Here is a 17,900-nt window from a genome sequence, read left to right on the forward strand (position 1 = left end):
CCATTCTTCAAGGTGACCTCTATGTTAGGAGATCTAGTCCTATGGTGACCTCTCTTTCCATTATTCCATTTCAATGCTCTTGTTCCTCAAGGTGACCTCTATTTTGGGAGATCTAATGCTATGGTGTGGGTAATCCTAAGTCGATTAAGCGTCTGTATCCCCCATAGTAGTAGCAAAACTGGCAGATTCTTGTAGATGAATTCACCTTTGATTGTGTCTTCTAAAGAAGGAATAGAACTATTGCTAATTAGACGTAACTTCTGGAGGAAAACGTTCCAAATGTGAAGTGTGAGCTCTGATTTTATATTCACGTGATCACAAAATTTTTTTTGTTAATAACATGTGTGAACATGTTATTAACATGTTCACATGTTAACATGTTCTCAAAAAAGCCGGTGACAAGCGACCTGGTAACCGGGAAAAATCCCGCCGGGCTTTTGCTGTACCCGGCGGGCCCGCCGGGATAAAGCAAAGCCCGACGGGTCCCTGCGGGGTCGTTATATAGCCCGACGGGGTACAATTTTCTATATATATGGGCCCGGGGGGCCCTTTGGGATTTCATTGCTGACAGCATACACAGGTAATGAAAACTTGTGTGTGTGTGTGTGTTTGTGGGTGTGTTCGTGCGGGCAGCTGCCCACTGTCGCAATGCGCGGCAGGATGTGGGTGGTCCGCCACACGAGGGATGTGTGTGTGGGTGAGTTCGTGCGGGCAGCCGCCCATTGTCGCAATGCGCGACAGGATTTGGGTGGCCCGCCACACGACTGGTGTGTGTGTAAGGCCATTCTTCGGAATGGTGCTTACCCTGGGGCACTTACTCGGTAATAAGGCTAGTCTGTGTCCTATGGTAAGTATGGCACGCGGTAGCGGTACTAGTCGGTAACGCGGCAAGCATAGTATCGTTATGGCGATGTCACCTTCCCTTCCCTTCCCTTTGTCAAATGCGGACATATGGTCGGTAACGCGGCCAGTGTATGTTCGTATCCTATTGGTATTCCCATAGAATCGGGTGGCATTTTGTCGTTAACACGGCAAGTTGGTGTCATCCGCTAGTGCATAAAATGTTTTTTGCATATTGCGGCATTTGATCGTTAACGCGATCGAAAAAGTGTCGTAAATTTGCTTGCGTATTTCGGCATATGATCGTTAACGCGGTCGAATAAATGTCGTAAATTTGTTTGATTTGACTTGTATTGTTTTTATTGTGTTTGATCCATGCGATACTTGGTTGCTAACGCGGCATTAGTATTTCATGGATCAAAGTTTACATCATATTGTCTAAACATTTTATTTTATAATATCGTGATTCGTAACTCGAAAAATATGAATCTCTCTTTTCTTACCCCCCTCTCTCTCTCATGATACACTTCACAACTCTTTCTCTATCTCTCTCATGATTCACTTCACAACACGATAGATGTGTAGATAATGTTTTTTTTTTATTTCTCTTAAAATATACATAATTCTTAATAATTTCTTTTTTCTCCCTCTATTTACTTAAAAATTAAAACAATACATTATTTTTCTCTTTAGGAACTCACAAAAACATTAAAAATGTCATCTAATGTTTCTTCTCTCTATCTGTCACAACTCTCTCTTCCTCTCCTCTCTCTCTCTCTCTCTCATGATACACTTCACAATTCTCTCTCTCTCTCTCACAATGATACACTTCGCAACTCTTTCTCTCTCTCTCTCATGATACACTTCACATCTCTCTCTCTATCACGATAGGTATGTAGATGAGGAGTGCTTTAGGATTACAAAACATTATTTTTCTCTCTTTAGGAACTCACAAAACTATAAAAAATGTCATTTAATTTTTCCTCTCTCTATCTGTCACACCTCTCTCTCTTCCTCCCCCTCTCTCTCTCTCTCTCATTCGATAATGTATACACTTCGTAAGTAATAATGCGCTTGTTGCGGTTGTCTCACGTTCGATAATGTATTGCATGATGTTGAGTTCAGTAATATTGTTTGATATATTCTGTTTTTGTTTGATCATTGATAAGTAATGATACACTTGTTGCTGTTTTCTCACGTTTGATGATGTATTGGATGACGTTGAGTTCATTAAAATTATTTGATATTCCGTTTTTGTATGAACATTGACGATATTGATATACTTGTTGCTGTTCTCTCACGTTTGCTTGATGTTTATTTCAGTAATGTTTGATATTCTGTTTTTTTGTGTTTAGTGATATTTGCTAGATTTACGAAGACGATCAACATGCTTTCCCCCGAAGAGCGCAAAATCGTTCTACGAGCAATTCGCATTGAAGCGGTCATCACAGTGTCACAATGTACTGATGATGTCATCAAAAAGATCAATGAGTCTGAGATACTCATGCGAGATCTAATAGACCAAATTTGGGAAAATGCACAGCGTCGGCTTCGAAGCGGAGGCAACGCTGAGTTGCTAGATAGACAGAAGATAGCAGATTTTAACCATCAGCACATAACACGAACCATTTTGGGGAGCATGCCTGTAGCATGCAGTGATCTTAGAGATGCTGCCCCGCCTGAAGCCAATATGCAACGTCTATAGTTATGGGACGTTGTATGGAGCGAGCAAAGAACCAAGAGCAAGCGCATGAAGGCGTTGGATGCAGAGTCCCTCCCCAAAAGATTGCGCATTGCCCAGGACGTCGCTGCAACGTTCAGTCAGGCAGATGCAAGTGGTACAGGTGTCATTAATCGTACCATCTACAATTCTATGTGCACACATCTTATTGGCATCCCGCACGAGGCTCTTCACGAAGGACGAACAATAGGCTCCGGTGTTTTTGGAACAGTAAAAGAGTATGCAATTAAAGGTATATCATTTTTACCGGAGCACATCACTTTTTGCGGAAAGCACTACAAAGGAGAAGGCAGCGCGAAGTTCGAGAGCTTCCAGGTAGAGCAGGGTATGCAAGTGCTACATCCATCGATTGTCCGATGCATTGCCTTTACAAAAGAGGCTCCTTGGATCACAATTTTCCCGTACTATAATGGCGGCGCTCTTGGTGATACTCTTCTAAAGGTTCCCTTCAGATTCAGTGAGTTCACCAGAGCAATCTTTCGTTTGGATCGAGGATGGAGACAACCCCCGCCTGATAATATCCCTTTAAGTCATCTAGAACTTTCAAAAATAAAACAAATAGTAATAAGCATGCCACATATTATGCATGCCCTGGTGGAAGGTCTAGCGGCAGCACATATGGCAGGTATTGTACATACCGACCTACATCCTTTCAATGTAATGTTGGATTATACAAAAGAGCTAAAGCCACGCATAGGTATTATCGATTGGGGGTTGCTGCTAAGAGCGCCCAAAAAATGGGTGTCTCTCAATTTTGTATTTGAAGCAGACAAGAACCCTGAGAAGGTGGCACAGGCAGTCTCCTACGCAGACAGAGAGCGAAATAAACGGCCGTGGATAGCCCCAGAGCTTTATGATCCATTTTTGGCAGATGCATACACTCCTGCATCTGATGTTTTTGCCTTAGGATATTTATTACAAACTTTATATGACTTTTGGCAGAAAGTGCAAGAGTTGTGGATGGATAATAGTTCCCATGACAAAGTTACCATGGATACTATTATTCATAGAGTCAAAAATTGGATGTTTCTGCCTAATCGCGATGAGCGAAAATCAATTTTGCAAGTAGTTGAATTTTTTAGATCACTAAATACTGACCCTACGAGGGCACAACGTCCTCTTGTAGAGCTATCGGTGGCATTCACCCCAACTTTGTAATGATACAGTATCAAGAGATTAAGTTTCAGGAATGGCATTTTGTTTCTCTCTTCAAAATTTGATGTGTCCAATGTTTCAAAATTTTGTTTCTCTCTTCATTGAGTCTTTGCAATATCTCTCTCCTCTTGTGGTGTTTAAGTTTATGTTTTCTCTTCAAAAGTTGATGTGCGAGCATTGTTTGAAGTGTTTTTGGAGTCAAGTGGACATTTCTCATCGAGTCTTTGCAATACATATCTCCTCTCGTGGTGTTTGACTTCAAGACTTTGAGAGTAATGGTCAATTTATCTTACGTTGATCTTTACAGTTCATTAAAATCCTAACATCATCTACGTTCATGCAGATATGGAGCAGGCGCAAGCGAACGAGCATCAAGAGTTAGCCAAGAAGGCATACGAGCGAATGAAGGCCCTTGCGCATGGCCTGACAGCCCGCGAAGCTACAAGAACAGCATGCAGGTTATCGAAATGGACAAATCCAACTTATGCCCAATGGAAAGACATAAACAAACGCGTAACCACAGAGATGATAAAGGAAATATGGCCATGTCCAGATGGCGAGATTAAGAAGGGAAGATGGAAGATTTCTCGTTGCACTCACAATGATATCAAAACTAATGCCGAGCGCATTTTCTTGGAGGTGTACGGTCATCCTCTCCATAACGCCGACGCTCCACTCTATTTTGCTAAAATGCTATATGCTCAATTTATCCTAGAAACTCGAGTGGACTTCGCCTCCAGAGAGGCCACTGTCAACACCCACGACATACGTGAAGAGAGTGACATTCACAAGAGAAGAACTTGCTCTCATGGTGGAGGGCGCTGGACTGGAGTTAAACCAGGTCAAAGAAAGCTTAGGGGCACAGCTAGCAGAGAAGGAGAAAGAAGCTCACCGATTAACTCAAGCGTCAACTCCTCCCTCGGCCAATAGAGGGATTCAAGAGTAGCTAACAAAGATCAGCCAAGATGTGCAGAGCATCTCTTCACGTATTGCTCCTGTGCGCCAAGGAAACCACATCTCTCATTTTTTGATACATCCTGATCTTGTGGGAGTTTCTGCTGAGGCTACAAGTTCCTCCACCCCCCAATGTCCTGTATGTTACAAAGTATTCGATGGGTGGAGCGGCCAATATATACTACCATGTGGACACTACTACCACTTAATATGTTTAGTGAGACAAATGCAAAATACTTCCACATGTGCATTGTGCAATGTCCCAATAAATCAAGGTATTTATACAGTGTTCGGCATGGCTAGCGAATATAAACCACCAGGACCTTTAGATGCAACTCCTAGTGCAATTCGCAATTTATTTCAAGATGAGAGCTAAGAAAAACAAATTCTACTTTTGTATTGATAATTTCTCCAAATATGATCATTTGTACAAGTACTTTTTATTAAATTAATGAAGTGACTTCTTCCTCTATGTCAGTATCTTGCTCCAAAATTCTTTCACCGTTTACTCTCTCGTCTGCTAAATTAAGCTCATCTAAGTCAATGTCTAAATTGTCTTCTATCTCAAGGGTGGTGCACAACGTACGTCCAACATCAAAGTTCTCGTCTACTACATCTTCACAATTGTACATCCATCTGGGCATATCTTCTTCATACTCTTCGCTTTCAATGTCTCGCAAGATCTTTTCATTGCAGTATATGTAAACAAGTTTTTCTGCTCGATCTGCAAGAAGTCGATTGCGAATAGTACTATGAATATATTTATACATGCTCCAGTTTCTTTCTGAGCCTGAGTTTGAAGAGCACTGACTTAGAACCTTCATCGCAAGGTTGCGCAATAAAGCATAATGCTCACCACCATTCATCATCCACCACTTCCATGCAGGTTGCTCTTTAGCCATTTGTTGAACAAGGGCGTTGGAAAATAAACCCTCTTTCAACCGAAATGAGGTCATCTCCTTTATGCACTGTACACGATCATCATCATTATTATAGAAAGTGTTTACCACTTTATAAAAATCTTGCACCACCTCAACGTTGGACATCAAATCCATATTCCAATATTCAGGATCTAACATGTAAGCAGCACTGTGCAGTGGTAAATGCGCTCCAATCCATCTAGCATGAAAGTACTTCAACAGAACTTTTCTTTGTCTACTGGAGAATGGTACACGCCATTGCTTTTCCACCACTGAATGCTCTAATTTCTCAGGACACTCCAAACTCCGCTGGACAGTCCACCATTGCATTCATGCTTTTCCGAGATTAGGCGCTCTTTGATCAAGACTTCGTACAGCATACATAACAGGCATCATTACATGGTATGCATCCATCACACTGTTCCACCAACTTCTTCTCGTAAGCGCTCCCTTCAAGACTTTGATTTTCTCTTTCACTTTTTCAAGTTGAGTGTTCTCCCAGTCATGAAATGCCATGCATGTAAATGTTTCACAAACTGTATCTTTATTTCTAAGAAGAGACTCAAAAGTGTAAAAGTGAGTGCAAAACCTAGTCTCCGCTGGAAGCTTTAACATAACTGACATGCGAGGTCGAAACATATCTAAAACTCTCTGTCTCTTGAGCATGAATTTCACAAGCTGGCGAGCAGTGTCGACGATTGAGGCAAACCATTTGGTATCATCAGATTTATACCAATCTTTTAATACAAGATTCAAACTATGAGTATTACAGCCTACCGGAAAAATATGTGGATATTGTCGCTGTAGGATTCTGGATGCATTTTTACAATTTTTTGCATAGTCCATGACGACTTGGACTACATTTTTGGCACCCACTTCCTCTATCACAGAGCTAATGACTTGAGCAATGTAAGCCCCAGTTTTGATTGAACCAGCTGAATCCACGGCATGGATGAAAGTCTCACCTCTAGGTGAAATAACCATTACATTAATTAATGGTTTTCTTTGCACATTAGACCATCCATCACTTACTATACTACATCCAGAAAGCTCTATATTGTTAAGAATTATTCTTTGTACACGTTCTTTTACCTGCGCATAACATTTCTCTAATAGATCATTTTGCATAGCATGGTACGTAGGCGGTGAAAACCCTGGTTCAAACTCACGAATTTTCTTCCATGCTCTCTTCCAATGCTCACTATCCACCATCATCATAGCACTCCCAGAAAAGTAAATCGCTTTAGCAAGGACGAGTTGTGCATCATCGAGTCGATCTTGACGTAGGCTTTCTTGCAATGAAGTTTGACGCATGGGTATATTTCCTACGTCAAAGTTTCGCTTGCAAGAAGATGCACTGGGTAGATTACTTTCTAGTTGCACATTGTCGTTCGGGGTACAAGTAGGCAATGTAGCGGGAGTTTGATGATTAGAACAACAGTGTTCTTGCTGCCTTGATACATTAACGGTAGGAGTGTCCTGTTTTCTTGAATCTTTCTTTTGAATTTCTTCTCTTATGCGTTTGGCCACTATAGGTGCAGAGGGGTGGGTACATGACTTTTTCTTTGGTCCGCCTAAAGAGTGTTCTCTTAGTCGAGGCGCCCCACCTGATTTTACTGCATGGCATAGCTTACACTCCCAATCTATGAATCGATCACCAACGTTAATTGCATATTGCCACTCTATCCCAGGTGCCTTTTTTTTCCTGCTATTTGAAATTTGGACTCTATTGGAGGTATCACTGGATCCAACATTGTCCTCCATCTCAACAAATAACCTATTCAACCAAGCATATAACAATGAATACACAAATGAAAAAACAACAAATCACTCACGTATAACAAAACATACATCTGCAGACAAAGTACTTCGAAACTATCTTGACAAATACAAAAGATCATCACATAACACAAAACTACTTCAAACTATCTTGCAAGGTCTTACTACAAAACTACTTCGAAACTATCATGCACATTGCACCCCCAATGAAGGATGCCTTTTGTACCCAATTAAGGATACTTTACACAATCAAAGATCTATGCTTGCCCAATACTCTAGTATAGGACAATAGACCTTCTCTAACATTCACAAAAAAAATCAAAGATCTATGCTTGCCCAATACTCTAGTATAGGACAATAGACCCTTGTCTACTCTAAACTATATCAAGTATCAAGAACCAATACAAGCCCCTAAGCAGGACTCTTGGCTCCATCAAACCATTCATAAAGCAGAATGAGGTAGATTACGTACGTGGCTCAAATGCAAAGCTGAATGACTCCAAATTTGTCCCTAAATCTCCGCAAGTATTAGCTACGAACCACACCCTGCCCCCAGTTCAAACAACTAAGGACGAGTGGCTCAATAGCCTTAGGAGTGCCTACAAGGAAAGACGACAGTCCCTAAAATAAGGACGTTCTTCCCAAGAGGACACTTCTAGCAACTTGAGAGCTCTACAAGTACTTTGAGGAGAGATATCACGCCCCCAAAACAAGGACTATCTTCCCAAAAGTTGTACGATGGGTGTCGCGCAGTGTTTATATACAGAATAATACCCCGCCGGTGTTCCTTATTTTTCCCGACGGGCCCGCCGGGCTTTTACCTTTCCCGGCGGGCCCGCCGGGAAAACTATGTACCCCGACGGGCCCGCCGGGAAAGATAGAAGCCCGGAGGTGTTACTGGACTAGTGGGTTCCGGCAGGTCATTTCTCAGGTCATGTGAATATACAATGTGATCACAAGTTTTAATATGTTAACACTAGGTTTTGCTAACATGATCATGAAATTGTGAAGACGTTAATGAAATCCCTGAGTGTGAGACTAGGCTTTGTTGACAAAGTGATTGTGCCAACAAACATAGACCATATCATTAAGATTATACATGATCACTCTTTGTTCTTTGATATGCCCTAGCACCTTGACTTCATCCTCTATGCCAAGAGGTCCAAAGGCATTATAATATTCAATCAAGGTATGAGAAGGGGCAATATTTGTATGGCTACTCCTCAATTTGACTAGATCCTTGACTTTATTATCTATGCCAAGAGGTCGAAAGCCATTAAATATTTAATCAAGGTATGAGAGGGGGAAGAATTTGTATGACTACTCCTTTGTTTTCTTTTTGGCTCCTTCCATTCTTCCTCCATTTTTGAGTTAGGCGCACAGTTTTGAGGGGTTCAATGTTCTCACCCTCCAAAGTGACCTTTGTTTCGAGACATTTGACACTACAGTGTGCTTGAGTAAGTGTTGTAATCTCCCATAATAGTAGCAAGACTAGTAAATTCTTGTAAAATACTTTATAGTTTTTATTGTGTCTTCATACTTAGGGATAGCCATTTTGTGGACTATACTTAAGTACTTTCATGATTGCTCTTTATTTATGATGGCAATAAACAATGCCAGCTCGTAACATCGATACTATAATAGGTATTGAAGCATTGTGACGTTGATACAAAGTGGTGAAGAATTTAATAATCACTCGCACTGTGGATACTTGAAGTTGAGTTAAGATAAGAGACAAGCCCACAAGAAGATCAGCTCCCACCAAAGGCTAAGCACGATCAAATCCATCGTGTGCCTAGAATTGATAGGGCATGAGAAAATACATGAAGATATGGCATAGAGAGTATGAGTGTCTAGATGAATGTAAAATCTTCTTTCTAGAGTGGTGTCCTTTTGTGGAGCTCTAACCACTTTGCAAGTGCATGCATACATATATGCTTCATTAAAGGGTTATATCTCTGCAATCCAAGGATAAAAAACTTGCTTTAGCAAAGCATATGTGCTTTAGCCTTTCTTTCATGTGATGCATGCGAATGGTGGGCCGTTGCTAAATTGAAGCTTGACATAGTACGACAAAATATGTGAGATGTGAGCAAACGGTTTGTTGTTGAGAGGAGGTGCTCATCTCACTAATTAAAGCCTTTGATCGACCCTAGATTTACAGAGATCGTTCACTACTAGAGCCTTGCCCTTAGTCTCATATTATAACTGGATGATGACGGTGGGAGCGCTCCTCACCAGCAAAACTGTATGCATCAAGCTCGTGAGATTGTCACGATTTGCATATCCACACGAGCACCTCCCTACATGACAACGCTAATAGAATGCCCATGAGCATGGCTTGATATCGCAATCAAAAGGCATTAGATCAACTTGACGCACCTATAGTTCCTCATCAATGCTAGAATAACACCCGCATTTAGTGTGTTCCCAACTCGTGAAGCTTTTCTTTTTAATAGAAAAGAAAAGCTTTTAAGGGTAAGGTTGAAGGTTTTAAAATTTTGAAGGTTAACACTGCTCGGATACGTGCGTCCAAGGACTAATGGGCGATGTGAAAGCTGCCTACATATAAGCGAGCAACATGGCACATACGACGGCTGCCGTTGGATGTTCTACACGCACTCGTCCTTGTCGTCGAAGGAGACGTCCCGGTCCGCCTCTATGCTGCTTCATGTGCGCCACGCCTTCTCTCTCGTGAGTACAAATGTAAAAATATAAAGTTTGGAAACCTTATAATATAAACTGCAATGCAAGTTTGTTCTAGACGTACAAACGAACTTGGCAAGTCAGCACATATTTTATTTTAACGTGAGGCACTTTTTACATGTAACTTCTCCATGTAAATTAGCAACATGGACACTATAGGGACTCATAAATTAGGGATTCTCTTGTCCCATACATGTCCAGGATACACATTTTAAGAGTTCCATGCTTCCCTATTACCTAAAAGAGTTCCATGCTTCCCTATTACCTAAAAGAGATTGCTTTCACCCCACAAGATGTGCCTTCAAGAGCTTTTCAAACATAAAAGACCTCTTCCACACATGCCTTCAAGACCTCTTCAAACATAAAAGATCAAGATTGCTAGACTATAGTAGCAACTAACACATGCACCAATCCACATGCTCTAAGTGGTGAGAACATGTGTTTCTCCACTATTTTGCAAGTCGTATAGGCTAGCACCATCATCTTTTGAAAGCATAGAAACACCATAAGCGAGGCTAGCATTTTTTGTGGCTAGTTTTGAGGCAGATACTTGCTATTGAACTAGAAATGTGGCCTTATAACACTATCGCAACCTCAATACTAATGGGATCCCCACCTAGGATAGCAATATGCACATTAGCCACCTCTTGACAATGATTGTGACATCTTTATCATGCAAGAAAAGCTATAACATCAACCAAGAGCTAGAAAATCTAAAAGTTTGCTCTTTTTTCTTACCCCCATAGCATTCATAGCATAGCTTTACATTTATTTACCACCTGCAAATTTAATAGTTGTAAGTCTATCCCCTTAAATAATAGTTCAACTAACCTCAAAATTACACTCTATTAGTCAAGGCAACAAAAACCACAAAGTTTTGTCAATGGTTAACTCTTTTGGTTATGCAAGGAGGATAAAGCATCCTGATTTTGATTTGGGGGGTCAAATGCATTTAGGTTAACAATGGACTTTCTAAAAATCTATCATAAGAAAAGCACTGATATTATCATTATCTAAGTAACCTCATAACAAAGGTGACAGGGCTTTGCTACATTGGTTTGAATATGTAATGTATGTAGCTAGTAGAATATCCACCACTATATGATGGGTCCATGTTATAAAATTGTCCAACATTATTTGTGATAAAAACCATTTTATAAAGGTAAGCTCATCCCTAAACAAACTGCTTGTAGCTGGTTTGGGCATTGGAGGCCTATCACTTTATTAATAGTGATGTATAAAATTCTAGCTAAGGTGATTTCCCTCAAAAAAACCCTTGTGTTGTAAGAGGTTATCTCCAAAAACAGCATGGCTTTATCAAAGGTAGGGCTATTTATGATAATATTTTTGTTGCATTACTGGGTAGAGATGTGGCCACATAAAACTCAGCAGAAATGCATTATGATGCAACTGGACTTAGAGAAAGCTTATGATAGGATATAGTGGTCATTCATTGCTAGGGTGATGGAAAAACTGGGATTTGGAATTTAAAGGGCTACATGCATTTATACTCTTTCCTTGGGTGGATAGTCTAAAGTACTTCTCAATGGAAGAGTTGTAGGGGGATTTGAGATGAACAGGTCAGTTAGACAAGGTTGCCCACTAGCCCCCTTGGTTTTTTCTATTACCTCTCACCCTTTAATTTTGTCATTAGAACTAGCATGCAATGAAGGGAAAATTATAGGTTTAAAACTCAAGCACACTGAACAGCTTGTAATTTAGTGCTTTGCTAATAACTCTCTGTTATTCTTAAAGGCTAAGAATGACAATGTGAGATGGGCCCTAGAGCTAGTATAGGAGTATGCTTCAGGCTCTAAATGTAACATTCCTCTATTAAAGTTTGGGAAATATCATTGGAAGGAAATCATTGGCCCTATTAGAGGCTTTCTATGGTGGAGAACTGGCAATGGCAAGAAAAGAGTCCCTTCTTGTCTAGTTTGGGATGATGAAGTATTAGTGCCTAAAAAGGAAGGGGGCATTGGTATCATTCACTTGCCCACCCATTGTGTTGCAAGACGGACTCTGATGCTCCCCTATGGTGTTATCTCAAAATGCTACTTGGGCCTTAATGATAAGGGAATTGGTGGAAATGGTTAATGTTTTAGCTAAGGGCAAATGGGGGAACTTAAACTAGAAAGATAAACTGTTTTCATATTCTCCTCTTAAAATAACTTGCTCAGATTTTTGCAAACTGTTATGTAATTGCTGGTGGAAAGAAAATTTGGGCTTTATGGCTTGGGATGGTGGTGGGAGGGTTGCTGGCAATTCCATGCTGTCATTGGGTCTATGGTGGACACAGAAGTTTAATCTCCTCCTAGCATCACTTGATATAGATGTGGCAAAAATTCTCAACAACAAATGCATTAGATATCTGGCTGAGTGCTGGGACAGAGATCTGGCTGGGTGGAAAGAGGTGAACCTCTTATCTTGGGAGTTTCAATTAACCAGCAGAGAGAGAGAGAGACTTAATGACTCAGGTGCTGGAGGTGTTGCACAGTGAATTATATTCCATAGCAACAACTGATACTTCAGTCTGGATTAAGGATTGGACATGGATCAATGGTATCAAACTAAAGGAGGACAAAACTAGGGACATTTATGCATTAATGAGGAAGGGGGATGCCAATGTACTGTATTGCAACAAAATATGGAATGTAAAATGGAGCTCTTCTAGGTGGGAAAAGAGATGGTAGTTGATCTAGAATTGCTAGGTCCCTAGGAAACTTTAAGTTTTTTTGTGGAAGGTTAGCATGTGGGCTTTATCTATTCGCTATAAAATGCAAAAAAGAAACATGGCTAGTGGCATTTTCCCTAGGTGTAGGTCTTCAAGTAGAAAGTGGCAAACATTTTTTCTGGGAATGGTGCAAAATGACTAAGTGGATAGAGAGGGGTCTGAACATGCAAACCTTTTGGGAGCACTAGTCACTTGGGAAGTGGGCAATCAATGTGATGAGCTCAGTGGAGTGGTGTTTAACATTATCAGAACTTGCATCTTATGGGAAATTTGGACTAGCAAGAATGAAATTGTGTTCTTGAGAGCTACATGTATAGAGTTGCAGGAAATAGAGATGATGTATAAATATGTATGCATGTGTTGGTCTGTATGTAATGCAAATAAAATTAGATCTCTGGAATTGGATTTGTTGATTTAAAATCTACAAAGGAATATGCTTTTGAATGTTAAATCCCTAATTTTGGCTAAGCTTCATGCATACTAAGGTTCTTTCCCTAATGATGGATTGGTGGCTGTCTGCTGCTACCGCAGATGAGATGTTGGATTGAGAAGAAAAGGCCTCCTAGATTGGAACCTAAAACTCGGAGATGGTACCGCAAAGAAAAGCAAACTGATCATACATTTGGTGCCTTTATTGAGAACCCGGTTGGCACTAGACCCACAATTAAGGTTTGGTCAAAGCATGGGGGTATGCTAGAAAAACAGTCCCCCGTGGTTGCAAAAAAAAAAAAAAACAAAAAGAAGTAATGGTAGTGATGGGGATGGATTGTGGAGTGTTGTTTTTTTTTTCAATAATATATACTGATGTTAAAATATGAGGTGACTGACTTCATGAGGTGACTGACTTCCCAAGTTTGGCTGTACTCCCCTTCTTCTTTGTGAATCTAAGGGGGGGTTCTTTTTTACCTCTTGAACTTGCATTACAGTTACCAAACTTGAACTTGCATTGAAGTTTATATCATAAGGTTTCCAAACTTGAACTTGCATTCTAGTAGTTTATATCATATAAGGTTTCCAAACTTGAACTTGCATTCTAGTAGTTTATATCATATAAGGTTTTCAAACTTGATAGAATGATTGAGTTTTTACATTTGTACTCATAGTAGGTGAGATTACGTGAGAGAGATCTAAAATACATTAGAGAAGGCGCCACATCCATGATGTTCCTACTAGTAGGTAGCGGCTTTGCTGTCTTAGCATGTGAATCTATAGTACTTGCTAGATCACAACCGCCGCAATAGAGAAGCGAGATAAGTGGGGCAATATTAATGCTACAATTGTAGCAATTGCCATTCAACTGTATTGACGCAGCGGCGAGCTTAGCTTAGCTTAGCTTGGCTCAGCTTGGAGACGGACTCCGAAGGGATACGATGAGGCCCTAGGGATACGATGGCACGTTGGGGACGGAATTCGAAGCTGCGAGAGCTCAGACTGTGATGAGCAACAGCTTGAAGGAAGGAAGGGGGACAAGGTAAGAGTTTGCAACGAGTCCAGACCTAGGATCGACATTTAGACTCCAATCAGACCCACTGGATATTCTAAAGTGCTTCTCAATGGCGGACTTGTAGGGGGATTTAAGATCAACAGGTCAATTATACAAGGTTGCCCACTAGCCGTTCTGCTTTTTGTTGTTGCCTCTCACCCTTTAATTTTGTCATTAGAACTAGCATGCAGTGAAGGGAAGATTTTACAAGCTTAAAACTCAAGCACAGTGAACAGCTTATATTTCAGTGCTTTGCTGATAACTCACTGTTATTCGTAAAGGCTGAGAACAACAATGTGAGATGGACCCTAGAGCTAGTACAAGAGCTTCAGGCTCTAAATGTAACATTCTAAAATCCAGAATCATAAGCTTGCTTGAAGACAATGACTTTGATCTTCAAAGGTGGGGATGTGAGGTAGTGCAAAAAGGCCATATTGTTAGATTACTTGGAGTTCCTTTTGGGGTTAGACTTACTAATAAACAACTGGTAATGTGGGCCATTAATAGATTGGTGAGAAATTAAAAAAGTGGGAAGGTTTGAGAGTTCCCTTCCATAACAGGATTCATATCTACAACTCTGTTTTGAATGCTTACATCATGTTTCTAAGTCCTTTGTTAAAGTCTAGGAAGTGTCATTGGAAGGAAATCATTGGCCCTATTAGAGACTTTCTGTGTGGATAAATGGCAATGGCAAGAAAAGAGCCCCTTCTTGGCTAGCTTGGGATAAAGTGTCAGTGCCTAAAAAGGAAGGGGGCACTAGTATCATTCACTTGCCCACCCATTGTGTTGCAAGGACTCTGATGCTCCCTAGGGTGTTATCTCAAAATGCTACTTGGGCCTTAATGATAAGGGAATTGGTGGAAATAGCTGATGTTTTAGCTAAGGGCAGATGGGGGAACTTAAACTGGAATGCTAAATTATTTTCATATGCTCCTCTTAAAATCACTTGCTTAGATTTTTGCAAACTATTATGTAATTTAACTGCTGGAAAGAAAATTTGGGCTTTATGGCTTAGAATGGTGGTGGGAGGGTTACTAGCAATTCCATGCTATCATTAGGTCTATGGTGGATACATAAGTTTAATCCCCCCTAGCATCACTTGATACATATGTGGCAAAAAACTCTCAACAGCAAAGGCATTAGATATGTGGCTGACTCCTGGGACAAAGATCTGCCTGGGTGGAAAGAGGTGAACCTCTTATCTTTGGAGTTTCACAATTAACCAAGAGAGAGAGAGAGAGAGAGAAAACTAGGTGTTGCACAGTGAATTATGTTCCATAGCAATTGATACTTCAGTCTGGATCAAGGATTGGACTTGGATCAATGGTGTCAAACTGAAGGAGGGCAAAACTAGGGACATTTATGCATTAATGAGGAAGGGGGATGCCAATGTACTGTATTGCAACAAAATATGGAATGTAAAATGGAGCTCTTCTAGGTGGAAAAAGAGATGGCACTTGATCTGGAATTGCCAGGTCCCTAGGAACTTTCAAGTTTTTTTTTGGAAGGTTAGCATGTGGGCTTTACCTATTGGCTATAAAATGCAAAAAGAAACATGGCTAGTGGCATTTACCCTAGGTGCAGGACTACAATAGAAAGTGGCAAACATTTGTTATGGGAATGTGTAGCTCTAAGGAGCACCTGGTGCAAAATGACTAAGTGGATAGAGAGGGGTCTGAACATACAAACCTTTTGGGAGGACTGGTTACTTGTTGGGAAGTGGGCAGTGAGTGTGATGAGCGCAGTGGGCTGGTGTTTAACATTATCAGAACTTGCATCTTATGGGAAATCTGGACTAGCCGGAATGAAATTGTGTTCTTGAGGGCTACATGTACAGGGTTGCAGGAAATAGAGTTGATGTATAAATATGTATGCATGTGCTGGTCTCTATGTAATGCAAATAAAATTAGATCTCTGGAATTGGATTTGTTGATTCAAAATCTGCAGAGGAATATCCTTTGAATGTTTCCCTGATTTTGGCTAAGCTTCATGCATACTAGGGTTCTTTCCCTAATATTGATGGATTGGTGGCTACAGGTGAGATGTTGGATTGAGAAGAAAAGGCCTCCTAGATTCGGACCTAAAACTCGGAGATGGTACCACAAGGAAAAGCAAACCGACCATACATTTGTTGCCTTTATTGAGAACCCGGTTGGCACTAGACCCAGAGTTAAGGTTTGGTGGAAGCATGGCGGTATGCTAGAAAAACAATCCCCCGTGGTTGCAAAAAAAAAACAAAAAGAAGTAATGGTAGTGATGGGGATGGATTGTGGAGTGTTGTTTTTTTTTTCAATGATATATACTGATGTTAAAATATGAGGTGACTTCCCAAGTTCGGCCCTTCTTCTTTGTGAATCTAAGGGGTTTTTTTTTACATCTTGAACTTGCATTACAGTTGCCAAACTTGAACTTGCATTACAGTTTATATCATAAGGTTTCCAAACTTGAACTTGCATTCCAGTTTATATCATATAAAGTTTTAAAACTTGATATAGAATGATTTGAGTTTTTACATTTGTACTCATAGGTGAGATTACGTGAGAGAGATCTAAAATACATTAGAGAAGGCGGCCACATCCATGATGTTCCTACCAGCAGCGGGCGGCTTTGCTGCCTCAGCATGCGAATCTACAGTACTTGCTAGATCACAACCTGTATGGTCCACCACCAGCAAGCCGAGGTGGTGTTGGCGCACATGAAGCTAAGCTAGTTGGAGTGGTGAATAATATCTTAGAACCGGTCGCCGCTGAAGGTCTGGCCGAAGTGCCAGTCGGCGGGGGCGACGTCGTAGGAGGTGAGAGTCGTGCCGTCGCTGGTGGTGACCTGGAAGGAGAGGCTCTGGCCGTCCAGCAGGGCGTTGCTCTGCCAGTTCTGTCCCCAATTCCTGCTAGCCGGTCTTGGAGCCCTTGATGGAGACGGCGCGGACGTCCCCAACTCCGCCTACGTTGGTGACGAGCACCAAGTTGAAGTAAGAGTGGCCGTTCATGGTGAAGTGGATGCCGCCCGTTTTAACGCACGGAACCCTCCGGTAGAGCACGGGCACGATTCCGCCTTTGTAGACGCCGATCTTCTCGAAGGCCGGCTGCGCCATGTCGAAGTGCTGCAGCGGAGGGTTGCACCAGCCGCCCGCGTTGTTGGGCAGCGCGTCGTTGGGCGGGCAGAGGTTGGTGGCCGTGACCAGTACGGAGCCGTCGCTGAGGCACCACTCGGGATCGGCGGCCACATCGCACTTGATCTCGAAGCAGGCGCCGCAGATAAGGCCGGCGTTGAAAAGCGCCGTGCTGAGGGCGGCGGTGTTGGTGCCGTAGCCCGAGGAGTAGAGGTCCCCGTAGCCGCAAGCGCCACCTGGACACATAGCATGAATCGATCTCAATTTCAGTTCAAGGGTTGATCAGCCACAGCATGCCGACTGAAATGGCAATAACAGCTCATAATGTAAACCTAGTTTCTCTTGCGTTGAGCCTCTAAGACATGCAATCAAGTTGTTGTCTCATAAAAAATGAGTAGTTGTGAAACTGTACTGATATTATGTGTAGGTCTTAAAGATGATAGCCAGTAAGAAATCACAAATGGATTGAAGGAGAATCT

The 17,900-nt window shown here is 41.4% G+C and overlaps 1 protein-coding gene and 1 pseudogene across 1 annotated transcript in view; one reads left to right on the forward strand and one right to left on the reverse strand.

Moving 5' to 3' along the window:
- Window positions 1-17,900, forward strand: part of LOC147611307 (expansin-A2-like) — a 67,124-nt gene that overhangs the window by 20,353 nt on the left and 28,871 nt on the right. The gene's annotated exons all lie outside the window — the stretch shown is intronic.
- LOC147611309 (expansin-A15 pseudogene) lies at window positions 17,043-17,727 on the reverse strand (annotated as a pseudogene).

Source organism: Cibotium barometz, chromosome 47, assembly GCF_041138505.1.
Source record: "Cibotium barometz isolate CiBa-2024 chromosome 47, ASM4113850v1, whole genome shotgun sequence".
Classification (NCBI taxonomy): Eukaryota; Viridiplantae; Streptophyta; class Polypodiopsida; order Cyatheales; family Cibotiaceae; genus Cibotium; species Cibotium barometz.